This window comes from Odocoileus virginianus, chromosome 6 (genome assembly GCF_023699985.2).
Source record: "Odocoileus virginianus isolate 20LAN1187 ecotype Illinois chromosome 6, Ovbor_1.2, whole genome shotgun sequence".
Lineage (NCBI taxonomy): Eukaryota > Metazoa > Chordata > Mammalia > Artiodactyla > Cervidae > Odocoileus > Odocoileus virginianus.
Window position 1 is genome coordinate 88,011,256 of NC_069679.1, and position 13,150 is coordinate 88,024,405.

Here is a 13,150-nt window from a genome sequence, read left to right on the forward strand (position 1 = left end):
GTCCCCTTCTCCTCCTGCCCCCAGTCCCTCCCAGCATCAGGGTCTTTTCCAATGAGTCAACTCTTCGCATGAGGTGGCCAAAATATTGGAGTTTCAGCTTCAGCATCAGTCCTTCCAGTGAACACCCAGGATTGATCTCCTTTAGGATGGACTGGTTGGATCTCCTTGCAGTTCAAGTGACTCTCAAGAGTCTTCTCCAATACCACAGTTTGAAAGCATCAATTCTTTGGCATTCAGTTTTCTTCACTGTCCAACTCTCACATCCATACATGACCACTGGAAAAACCATAGCCTTGACTAGACGGACCTTTGTTGGCAAAGTAATGTCTCTGCTTTTTAATGTGTTGTTTAGGTTGGTCATAACTTTCCTCCCAAGGAGTAAGTGTCTTTTAATTTCATGGCTGCAGTCACCATCTGCAGTGATTTTGGAGCCCCCCAAAATAAAGTCTGACACTGTTTCCACTGTTTCCCCATCTATTTCCCATGAAGTGATGGGACTAGATGCCATGATCTTAGTTTTCTGAATGTGAAGCTTTAAGCCAACTTTTTCACTCTCCTCCTTCACTTTCATCAAGAGGCTTTTTAGTTCCTCTTCACTTTCTGCCATAAGGGTGGTGTCATCTGCATATCTGAGGTTACTGATATTTCTCCCAGCAATCTTGATTCCAGCTTCTGCTTCTTCCAGCCCAGCGTTTCTCATGATGTACTCTGCATATGAGTTAAATAAGCAGGGTGACAATATACAGCCTTGACAGACTCCTTTTCCTATTTGGAACCAGTCTGTTGTTCCATGTCCAGTTCTAACTGTTGCTTCCTGACCTGCATATAGGTTTCTCAAGGGACAGGTCAGATGGTCTGGTATTCCCATCTCTTTCAGAATTTTCCACAGTTTATTGTGATCCACACAGTCAAAGTCTTTGGCATAGTCAATAAAGAAGAAATAGATGTTTTTCTGGAACTCTCTTGTTTTTTCAATGATCCAGCGGATGTTGGCAATTTGATCTCTGGTTCCTCTGCCTTTTCTAACACCAGCTTGAACATATGGAAGTTCTCGGTTCACGTATTGCTTAAGCCTGACTTGGAGAACTTTGAGCATTATTTTACTAGCGTGTGAGATGAGTGCAATTGTGCGGTAGTTTGAGCATTCTTTGGCATTGCCTTTCTTTGGGATTGGAATGAATACTGACCTTTTCCAGTCCCGTGGCCACTGCTGAGTTTTCCAGATTTGCTGGCATATTGAGTGCAGCACTTTCATAGCATCATCTTTCAGGATTTGAAATGGCTCAACTGGAATTCCATCACCTCCAGTAGCTTTGTTCATAGTGATGCTTTCTAAGGCCCGCTTGACTTCACATTCCAGGATGTCTGGCTCTAGGTGAGTGGTCACACCATTGTGATTTGTTATATAATCCTAAGGAATGTAGAGGAAAAAAAGTTTGTCCTTTCCTCCTGCTTGAGAATGCCAGACCCCTCTCTCCTTGGGGACCCCTGGACTCCTTATCAACCTGCCTGGGAATTGACTCTCTCACAACCATCTCATCCTCTGTCGTCCCCTTCTCCTCCTGCCCCCAATCTTTCCCAGCATCAGGGTCCTTTCCAATGAGCCAGCTCTTCACATCAGGTGGCCAAAGTACCTTGTAGGTGTTGTTTTATGCAGTCCCCATGATAACCATATGGCCTGGGAAGACTCAGGACCCCTGTTTTACCACTAACGGAGTGGAGGCTTGTCCAAGGTTCGGGAGTGAATGGCGCCCACAGCTGGAGGAGTCAAGAGAGAAGTCTGCCTGGTGCCCAAGCGTGAACCATTGAACCACAGACCGCATTGAACCACCGCGGTGCGGTCGAGCTCCTCGCAGGGAAACACAGTGAAAGTGAAACAAACAATCAAAACTGCCTTTAACTTGCCCCTGGGTCTTTCTCCTACCCTTCAGGCTGACACGTCCCCGAGCGAGAGTGGACGCTGCCGGTCCCTATTCCCGCTCTCCCCGCAGCTCCGAATGGGATTTAGACGCACTTTATGGGAGCAGAGTTGCTCTGCGGTGTGGTAAAGGCTGTTAGTCTCTGCAGGACGGCAGAGTGAACCAGCTCTCCCTACACACTCGACCCCCGTGTTGGACTTCCTTCCCCTCGAGGTCACCACAGGGCGCCGGGGAGCGTCCCCTGTGCTGGGGGGGTGGGTTCTCATTAGCCACCTACTGCATACATAGAGTGTACATGTCAGCCCCAACCTCCCAAGCCACCCCCGCCCCGCCCGCCTTGGGGGCCAGACGTTTGTTCTCCACGTCTGATGTCTATTTCTGCTTTGTGACGAAGCGCGTCTGCACCGTGTTCTCAGATTCCGACCCTGATTCTTCTCTTCCCGCCACCTCGTCTCCTCCGCCCCCCGGCACCGGTCCCGCAGCCTCCGCGTCGCCAGGGCCCGCGGGCGCTCCCGCACGGGCCTTGCTCGTCCCGGGCGTATCCGGCTCGGCGGTCCCCGACCTCCCTGCAACCGCGCCTCCGCTAGCCTGGCCGGCAGCTCTGCTCCTGCTTCTGCTTCTCTGCACGCCTTCTCCAGGGCCCCTCCTCCGTGTCCATCCCGTAAACACTCTCCAGGGTCCATACTCACCGCCCGCCCTGGGGAAGGCTGTTTAGCGCTCCACTGATGTCACTCACCTGTCCTGCTAGCGGTAGAGAAAAAGGCAAAGCAGTTTCAGCCCGTGTAAGTGGTGTTTTCTTTGCAGACCGTTCTCTCCCTGTTGCATCGGTCAAAACTTCAGTATGAGGTGTGCAGTGGGGAAGGCTACGTCCACAAGATAGTGCAAACCTGGGACACCTCCAGGGGTTGCCTAATTAGCGCAAGGAATGACAGAGCATCCTTCGTTTGGTGGAATTACAGGTGAAGTTTTAGGACCCATCACATGATTAGGCAGGAACACTGGTGAGCCCTTCTGATGGGGACGCTGCTGGAAGTCTGGTCTGCCCACAGTGCTTTCCTGTCAGCCACGTTGTCACTCAGAGCTTTCATGCACGGGGTAGATGTGAGCCCCTGAGATGGAGAGAGACAGCTTTTCTGAAGTTCCAGCCACTCAGGAGGTTATGGGTTTCCCTGTGGCTCAGGTGGTGAAGAATCTGCCTGCAATACAGGAGACGTGGGTTCGATCCCTGGTTGGGAAGGTCCCCTGGAGGAGGGCATGGCAACCCGCTCCAGTGTTCTTGCCTGGGAAGTCTCACGGACAGAGGAGCCTGGGGCTGCGGTCCATGGGGTCGCAGAGTCAGATCCGGGCAGTGAACTAACACACGTGTTTGGCGGACTCTGGAGCGGGACTGGATTCGCCGTCACTCGCCCCCTGGTGGTGGTCGTGGGGAAGCGAACGCAGAGCCTTTTTCTGCCTCCAAACACCAGAAGCTTCCCAGCGTGGTCAAAAAAAACACGTTCAGTTAGAAGACGAGCTTTTGGTGCACAGCACTCCTTTTGGAAAGGACAGAATCTAAGGTTGTAAAAAAAAACTGTCCTGCTGATGGATGTTTTTGATATTTTTAAAATAAATTGTATACTTTGGAATAATCTTAGATTTACAGAAAAGCATCCAAAAGACGGGCTCATGGTCCTGTTTCCTCGCGTGAGCCCAGTATCCCACAGCGTGCCTGGAACATAGCACGTGCTCCATAAACATATGTAAGATGGGTGGGTGGATGGATAGGTAAATGGACGGATAGATGAATGGATGGGTGGATGGTGGATGCTTGGTTGGTTTAGGAATACCACAAAGCCTGTTACAGGGGCTTTAATAAGTGAATTAATTTAATTACACTGAGAGCAGGACAGTGACTGTGGCCCAGCCGCACCTGCAGTTAAAGCTCCGGACACATGTCCAGCCGTGGAGCAGGAAGGTGGCAGCGGGCACCTTGTGGGTGGGTGAGGGAAGTGGCGTGGGCAGAGTGCGCCCCAGCTCCTGCACACGGTGCAGGGTCTGCTGGACCTTCCTGGGGACCCTTGCAGGCCCCCAGCCACGGGCCCCAGGTAGCCGGGAGCCCCGCCCAGACAGCACTGATGGGGTCGTGACCTGGGGCCCCAAGGAGGGGTGGCAGGGGTACGGAAGTGGAGCCTCTCCACCGGCTCAAACTCTGAGCACCTGTTGTCACCACTTCCTAAGGATCAGGAGACACGACTCAAGTCCTGGTTCTCACTGCTGTGCCTCTTCGGCCAATTACACAACAGTCTGTGCTTTAATTTCCTCACTTGGAGCAGCGGGGAGAAGACCTACCTTCTAAATTGTTGTCAGCCTTAGACCCAACATAGAGGAGGCCCTGGACACAGGGAGCAGCTGTTATTATTACTCTTATTACAGAGGCTGAGATGGCTGGATGGCATCACCGACTCCATGGGCATGAGTTTGAGCAAGCTCCGGGAGTTGGTGATGGACAGGGAGGCCTGGCGTGCTGCAGTCCACGGGGTCACAGAGAGTTGGACACGACTGAGTGACTGAACTGAACTGAGGTGGCTTAAAAGAGCAGAAATATCTTCTCTCACAGCTCTGAAGGCGAGAAGTCCTCTGCTTATGAGGACACCAGTAAGGACCCACACTACCCCAGTGCTAATTCCAGTATTAATCCACACAACTTGACTAATTACATCTTCAATAACCCTGCCTCCAAATAACCAAGCAAGGTCACATTCTGAGGTTCCCAGAAGGACATAAATTTGGGAGGAGGGACGCTGTCCCACCCAGTACACCCGCTAAGCCTTATCTTTTCTTTTCCACCCCTAAAACGGTGCTGTTAGCAGGCGCCATGTTATAGGATTGCTATGGGGATCGGTTGAGAGATGGCTGGGAAGCTCTGCGCATGGAGCCTGGCATACTGACCCGTGCTTACGAAACAGAAGCTGTCATCATCGCCGTCAACATCAGAGTCCCCGCTTTATGGCTGAGGAGGCAAGGCCTGCAGGCAAAACTGGCTGTCATCCTAGAAACAGCAGGGCCGGCTTCCCCAGCTCCTGAGCCAAGGCACTGTGCATACAGCAGACGCTCAATAAAGCCTCCATGCCCACGACCTGAAAGCCAGCGGGCACACGCACAGTCGTGGAGCCCCGGGACCACTCTGGGAGGGCAGGAGGGGACCCTGGCAGGCCTGGCTCTGGGCCCCCCGTCAGGGCGTTCTCCGCCACGCCGCCAGGCTCTCCCCCAGCTCTCAGCCGTCTTTGTGGTTGTGTTTGTTTGCTTTTGGCCACACAGCCTGCAGGGTCTTAGTTCCCTGAGAGGGTCCACCCTGTGGCCCCTGCAGGGGAAGCATGGAGTCCCCACCCTGGGCCACCAGGGGGGTGCCATCAGCCTTTACAGTCGCTCTCATCCACGCTCCCTGCCTAGCCGGGCGAGCGGACACACCGGGGTGATGATGTTTACCGTTGCTATTGCAGATCGGAGTCCATGAATCAGTCGGTCCCCCGCTGGCGGCACTCGGCTGGAATCCTGCTGGCGGCTGGCCGGCAGCTGTGCCAACACCGGGGACGTGCTGGCTGCATTTCCCTGGGGCCCGTGCCCTCTCACGAAGGCCTTACGGAGACAGAGGATGCTGAGTTTTGACATTTGGTGAACACGCTTGTTAACAAATTGCAGCTAATCTTACCTCCACGGGGCCTTCCCTGGGGTGCAGCGGATCTCTCTCGGGAGTCGGGGAAGCCGGCCGATTGAGTGAATGGGCACGCACTGGTGGGTGACTCCGCTGGCATGATGCGGGCAGAGCCGGGCAGACTGTGATGGCGGCGGGGTCGGCCCAGGCGCGGGCTGCGGGGCTCCTGGCTCAGGCCCTGCCTCCGCGATCTCAGCCCCGTTTTCTGCGAAGTCCCTTGCGCTTCCCCCACCCCCACACAGACAAGCCTGAGTCAGGTGCAGCTCCCAGAACACAGAAACGAAGCAGCAACGGCCCTACTCTGCGAGCTTCCAGGCCCGGAAAGGGGGTGAGACAGGCGTCACCTGCCTAATTAAGTCAGTGAACGAAAGGCCCTGAGAAGGGGGCGTGGGCGCAACTCCCGCAGCGGGGAGGGGATTAGGAAAAGCATCTGTGACAGATGGCGTTTGAGTGGGTCCGGAAGGTCGCATGGGGCTTCTCTGGTGGCTGAGATGGTAAAGAATCCGCCTGCAATGAAGGAGACGGGAGTTCCATCCCTGGGTTGGGAAGATCCCCTGGAAAAGGGCATGGCAACCCACTCCAGTGTTCTTGCCTGGAGAATCCCATGGACAGAGGAGCCTGGCGGGCTACAGTCATGGGGTCACAAAGAGTTGGACAAGACTGAGCGACTAAGTCACTTTCCCTTGACTTTCAAAGGCTGAGTAGGAGTTGGACAGCTAGCGGCAGAGGTGGAAGTGTGAGTCAGGGCAGGGATGTGGGAACCCAGGGCCCTGTGTGAGAAACAAGCATTTGCTGAAAAGCAGGCAAGGATGGGAGAAGCAACCAGAGAGGTGCAGTTGGATGGTAACAACGCTTCCCTCTGAGGAGGCAGTCCTAAGTCTGCAAGCAGGAGACGCCTGCCAGCTCCTCAGGGTCCCAATTTTGCAATGAGACACATGATCCAGGAGCATAGCGATTGCTCCACGACGGTCGTGGCCAGGACACCCGCAGAGAGGGGGTGCCCCCAGCCCGGCACCCAGGACAGGTCCGCCTTGTGCCTTCCATCCTGAGGACGCAGGGGTCGGAAGCCCATTTCACAGATGCGACACGTGAGGCCCAGAGTGTCCAGATGGAGAACAGCATGCTCAGGCTCTCCCAGCATCAAGTGCTGAAAACACAGTGGACTAAAGAAGGCAGCTTTTATTTTTTCCAGTTACCTTCCAGTGATTTCAAGGCTTTCTTTAATAATTCAATGAAGGTAGTGAAGGTGAAAGGCTCTCAGTCGTGTCTGACTTTTTGCGACCCCGTGGACTATCCAGTCCATGGACTTCTCCAGGCACAGATACTGGAGTAGGTAGTCTTTCCCGTCTCCAGGGGATCTTCCCAACCCAGGGATCGAACCAGGTCTCCCACATTGTGGGCGGGTTCTTTACCAGCTGCGTCACCAGGAAGCCCCGTGGGCTGATTCAGTGCATGCTTTCAGTTGAGGTGCTGGGGAAAGAGGAGTCACATTTCAGGAAGATTCACTCGTGAAAAAGGCTGGTTCGCTCTGACGCATCTTCCATCCCCCCAGCTCAAACCCAGTTCGTGGCTCAAGACCCACAGGGGGGAGGGCGGGCGCCTCTCCGATCAGGTCCCCCTGACCTCCTCTGCGGCTCTGACACTCCCAGCTGGGCGCGTGGGGAGGCGGGACAGGCCGCAGGAGTGGTGATGTGACTGCCTTCTGCAGTAGAGCGTGTTCATTTTGTTATTGTTCAAACAGAAATAGTTGCTGCAAAGTACAGCACACAACATTGTGATTCTATGTTTGTACGCGCTGCAAAATGATTACCACGATAAGTCTACTTAACATCTATCACCACACGCAGCTACAGCTTCTTTTCTGAGGATGAGAACTTTTAAGATCTCCTCTTTCAGCAGCTCTCAAGCATACAGTACAGTAGTACTGCCTATAGTCATCATGCTGTACCTTACATTCCCAGGACTTATTCATTCTATAACTGGAGGTCTGTGTCTTTTAACCCCGTTCACCCATTTCCCACACACACTCACCCCTCACTTTTGCAACTGATCTGTCCTCTGTGTGAACTCAGAATGGGAGGTGCTGTTAAGACGGCACATGGAAGTGACATTACACAGTATTTGCCTTTCCCTATCTGATTTCATTTAGCGCAATGTCCTCAAGGCCCGTTCAGTCCAGTCGCTCAGTCGTGTCCGATTCTTCGCGGCCCCACGAACTGCAGCACGCCAGGCCTCCCTGTCCATCACCAACTCCCAGAGTTTACTCACACTCATATCCATCGAGTCGGTGATGCCATCCAGCCATCTCGTCTTCTGTCGTCCCCTTCTCCTCCTGCCCTCAATCTTCAGGGTCTTCAGGAAAAGCATCAGGGTCTTTTCCAGTGAGTCAGCTCTTCACATCAGGTGGCCAAAGTATCGGAGTTTCAGTTTCAACATCAGTCCTTCCAATGAATATTCAGGACTGATCTCCTTAACAATGGACTTGTTGGATCTCCTTGCAGTCCAAGGGACTCTCAAGAGTCTTCTCCAACACCACAGTTCAAAAGCATCAATTCTTCAGCGTTCAACTTTCTTTATAGTCCAACTCTCACATCCATACATGACCACTGGAAAAACCAGTGGACTGGATGGACCTTTGTTGGCAAAGTAATGTCTCTGCTTTTTAATATGCTGTCTAGGATGGTCATAGCTTTCATTCCAAGGAGCAAGTATCTTAATTTCATGGCAGCAGTCACCATCTGCAGTGGTTTTGGAGCCCAAAACAATAAAGTCTGACACTGTGTCCACTGTTTCCCTGTCTATTTGCCATGAAGTGGTGGGACCGGATGCCATGATCTTAGTTGACCCATTCATGTTGTCACAAATGGCAAGATTTCTTTTTTCATGGCTGAAAAATATTCCATTGTATATAGATGCCACATTTTCTTTATCTCTTCAACCTTTAATGGACCTAGATTGCTTCCATCTCTGTAACCACTGGTAATCACTAGTTTGCTCTCTCAACTGTGAGTCAGCTTCTTTTTTATTATATTCACTAGTTTATTTTTTTAGATCCCACATATAAAAGATATCATATACCGTTTGTCTTTCTGTCTGACTTATTTGCTTGGCATAATACCGCCTAAGTCCATCCATGTTGCCACAAGTGGCAATATTTCACTCTTTTTTGTGACTGAGTATATACATATATATACACACCAACCTTCTTTTTCCATTCATTTGTTGACGGACGCTCAGGTTGCTTCCATGTCTTGGCTATTGTAAATGGTGTTGCTTTGAACATAGGGAAGCATTTAGCTTTTCGAATTAGTGTTCTTGTTTTGTCCAGATATATACTTGGAATTGGAAATGCTGAGTCGCATGGTGGTTCTGTTTTAGTGTCTGAGGACCCTCCCTACCGTTCTCGATGCTGACGGCACCGGGTTACATCCTTGCCACAGGGACGAGGTCCCTTTCCTCCAGGCCGGGGCACTCCCACCCCTGTCCTCAGCGTGGGCGCAAAGCCTGCAGGTGTCTTTGCCAGACGTGGCAGCTCAACAGGCCAGTGACGGAGCGGTGGCAAGCCTAACACGGCGAGTGAAGTAGAAGTCATGGCAAGGCTGACCCCAAACCCCTCGGCCCTGGCTGACTGCCCAGCTGCACGTGTGAGAGGGGACCCAGAACCTGAAGAACATGCAAAGCCTGAAGAGACCGTGGAATCCTGCCCTTAAGTGCTCAGATATAGCTAGTCAGTTGCTTTCTGTGGCCGCGCCGAGTCCTCGTTGGGGCAAACAGGATCTTGAGTTGTGGTTGTGAACTCTTAGTTGTGGCATGTGGGGTCTGGTTCCCCGCCCAGGGATGGAACCCAGGCCCCCTGCATTGGGAGCGTGGAGTCTTAGCTGCTGGACCACCAGGGAAGTCCCAAATACTGCACTGTTGAGTGCATTTCCCAACCCCCTGAATGTTCAGTGGAAGGAGAGAGGCTGAAGCTGAAGCTCCAATACTTTGGTCACCTGATGCAAAGAGCTGACTCATTGGAAAAGACCCTGATGCTGGGAAAGATTGAAGGCAGGAGGAGAAGGGGACGACAGAGGATGAGATGGTTGGATGACATCACCGACTCAATGGACATGCGTTTGAGCAAGGTCCGGGAGTTAGTGATGGACAGGGAGGCCTGGCGTGCTGCAGTCCATGGGGTTGCAAAGAGTCGGACATGACTGAGCGACTGAACAGCAACGAACCCAATCCCAGCACAGCCTGGACTGCAGAAGGTAGAAGCCGCATGGGCTCTAGTGTTTGAACAAGACCTCTGCTGACCACTGAAAATATGCAGCTGCCAGGGAGCCCTCCTAGGGATCCAGGTTCTAAAAACACAACCCCAAAATCTTGAGTAGATACATCAGCAGCTGCATATCCCGAGACACAGATTTTGCGATCTGAGTTAGTTACCTAGAAACAAACAACAAAGCAAAACATGGAAACCCTCAGAAGACAGAACAGAAGCCAAAATGTTACAGAGATATCACATATCACCCACAGTGTTCAGTTTCAATTAAAAAAAATATTATTAGACTGCAAAGAAACAGGACAGCGTGACCTCAGCTCAGGAAAAAGGCAGTCAGTTCTGAGTGGCAATGTGGGACTTAGCAGGACAAGGCTCCAGAGCATTCATGATAATATATTCAAATAATTAAAGAAAAACATGTTAATAATGAGTCAACAATATAGAATACTGACAGATAAATGCAAATTGTTAAAAAAAAAAAAAGAACTTCTAGATCTTAAAACTCAGTGGGTTCCATGGGCAGAAGAAAGAAAGATTTAAAGAAAGATTTAAAGAAAGATAAATAGATAAAGAAAGTGTATTTTAAAGAAAGATAAATAGAAATTAGCCATCTAGAAGATGGGGGGGGGGGGGGGAAGAAAAGAAGGAGCCTGTAAGATTTAGGGCAATATCAAGTGCAACAACATGGAAGCAATCATAGTACCAGAAAGAAAAGGAAAAAATGAGGCAGAAAGGTTTTTTGAAAAATAAATTGCTGCTACCACCTTAAAGTTGGCAAACAGGGTCAACTTACAGGTCCAAGCAGTTTCGTGAGCTCCAGGTAACGTGAAAAGCAGAGCGGGGCTTTCCTGGTGGTCCAGCGGCTAAGACTCCATGCTTCCACGGCAGAGGGCACCGTTCAGTCCCTGGTCAGGGAACTAAGGAGTCCACACGCCACGCGGCACAGCCAAAAAAAAAGTTTATGAAAAATAACCAGTGTAGGAGGGACGGTGGACGGAGGCGGGGCGTCTGCACAGAGGTGCTGGCCAGAGCCCTGAGCTCCCCTGGGGAGGACATGCAGAAAGCGGTCAGGGGGCCAGGGGGCCTCCCGGAGCAGCTGATAGACGGGCGGCTGGAGGGCGAGGCCCGCCCGGAAGGGAGCGAGGAGGAGGCCGTGCTCAACGGGGCAGTGCTGTCGGCTGCACAGAGCCCTGAGGAAGTCAAGACAAGCGGCCGGAAAGCACCGGGCGGTCCTCACAGCTCCAGGGCACTCTCTGCCAACGCCCTCACCCTCCTGCCAGGACGCCCAAGGGCAATTTGGCTAAATGGCAAATGTTTAAAAATGCTGATGTTGACTCACTCATTCTACTTCTAGGAATTTATCCTACAGAAACTACTCAGGGTGGCACACGGGCTTCTGCACATTCATGGCAGTAATAGCGACAGCTGACTTGTGTTACGTGATTACCAGGTGCTGAGTGTTCTGCTTCTGCTATCTTATTTACCTCGTTGAGGTGAATGCCATTCTTATACCCATTTTACAGAAGAGGAAACTGAGGTGTAAAGAAGTTGAGCAACTTAACAAAAGCACATAATATGCAGGAAAGCTCAGGTCTTTCTGACACAGAGCTCCTGCTCTCAAATGTGAAACCAGCATAAATATTGGAAAATACTGGCTTGGCATAAATGATGGTGTCCCCAACAAAGTACCGCTCTATTGTAAATCTCTTTCCCCCGAGAAGGTCAGCTCCATGAGCATGGGGTCTTTATCTGACTTGTTCCTCAAAGCCTAAGGCAGTGCCTGATACATAATAGATGATCAATAAATGCATTTATTTCATATTTATTCATAAGATACAGTCATAAAATGAGTGAAGGAATAAGCCTATATAATGGAACATTTTGTTGTTTAGTCGCTAAGTCGTGTCCAGCTGTTTCTGACCCCATGGACTGTAGCCTGCCAGGTTCCTCTTTTCATGGGATTTTCCAGGTAAGAATACTGGAACGGGTTGTCATTTCCTTCTCCAATAATGGAGTATTAAAGGTCATTAAAAATTATTTTTTCAAAGAGTAATTAATGATGAGGGAAATATTGCTGATAAATGACTGTGATAACACTTTTTAAGTAAAAAGGAGAAATATATAGTACAGTCCAAATTTTGCTTAATTTTTTATTATACGTAGAGAAAAAAACAGTTTAAGGAAACCCATAAACATGTTAATAGGGTTGTATATGCATGATGAATATATATGCGTGATGGAATATATACGCGTGATGGAATATATATATGCGTGATGGAATATATACACGTGATGGAATACACGCGTGATGGAATATATATGCGTGACAGAGCAGTGTGACTGGCTCGTGTTTTCTCGGTTACACTTTCTCCTTTAGTCTTTAAGACCATGTACGGAGCGTCTGTCACTCAGTTCGGGGAACAGCGTGAGCGGGGTGAGAAGAGTGAGGACTCCCGGTGACTCGGTGTAAAGAGCTTGCTGCCAGCGCAGGAGACATGGGTTCGATCGCTGGGTGGGGAAGATCCCCTGGAGAAGGAAATGGCAACCAGTTCGTCTTCTTGCCTGGGAAACGCCACGGACAGAGGAGCCACGGGGTTGCAAAAGAGTTGGACGTGACTTAGCGACTAAACCACAAGGACAGGAGAATGGAGGTCACGGAGGCCACACGCAGACCCATTTCAGGAGCAAGGAATCCAGGGGCCCAAACAGTGGTCCCAGCGGCCCTACTGTGAAAATGAGAGAAATGAGGAGCAGAAAGGGCAGCCGCGAGTTGAGGCTTCCTCTAGGTAGTGAGACTCTCAAACCTGTCTGAAAGCAAGAGGGAAAGAAGCCCAGGGAGCCAAGTTCGAGCACCCTGGAGGAAAGCAGGAACGGTTTCAGGACGAAGGTGTCTGTGCGGCCGCTCGGTGAAGAAGAGCGGGGCTGCCCCCGAGGAGCGGCTCCCAATCCTCAATCAGGGAGCGGGGAGAAGGGCCGCCGCGGGCCGGGGCAGGGGCCCAGGGTGGGGCGGTGAGCACAGACGCGGCACCTGGAACGGTCAACATTACATCATTGCTTCCAGCCATAATCACCCAACTCCTGTGGGGTTCTCAGAGAAAAGAAGGGTTGAGGAGACACAGCTGGGCTAAATATCAGCTCTGAGAGCCAGGCAGAAGATGCCCTGGGGTGGATGGTGTTACAGGAGAGGGAAAGATTTTCCTCTACCTGCTTCAGTTCAGTTTGTGGGCACAAGCAAATTAAACTGAAAAGAGACATATTAACAGGAGCAAAGGGTTT

At 51.2% G+C, this 13,150-nt stretch overlaps 1 long non-coding RNA gene across 1 annotated transcript; it reads right to left on the reverse strand.

Moving 5' to 3' along the window:
• Nucleotides 1–752: 752 nt before the first annotated feature.
• Nucleotides 753–11,035, reverse strand: LOC139035706 (uncharacterized). The gene is made up of 3 exons (XR_011488418.1): nucleotides 10,668–11,035; nucleotides 2,656–7,080; nucleotides 753–1,411 (listed from the first exon to the last, which is right to left on the reverse strand). It is a non-coding gene; the product is annotated as an uncharacterized lncRNA (long non-coding RNA).
• Between the last annotated feature and the right edge of the window lie 2,115 nt (nucleotides 11,036–13,150).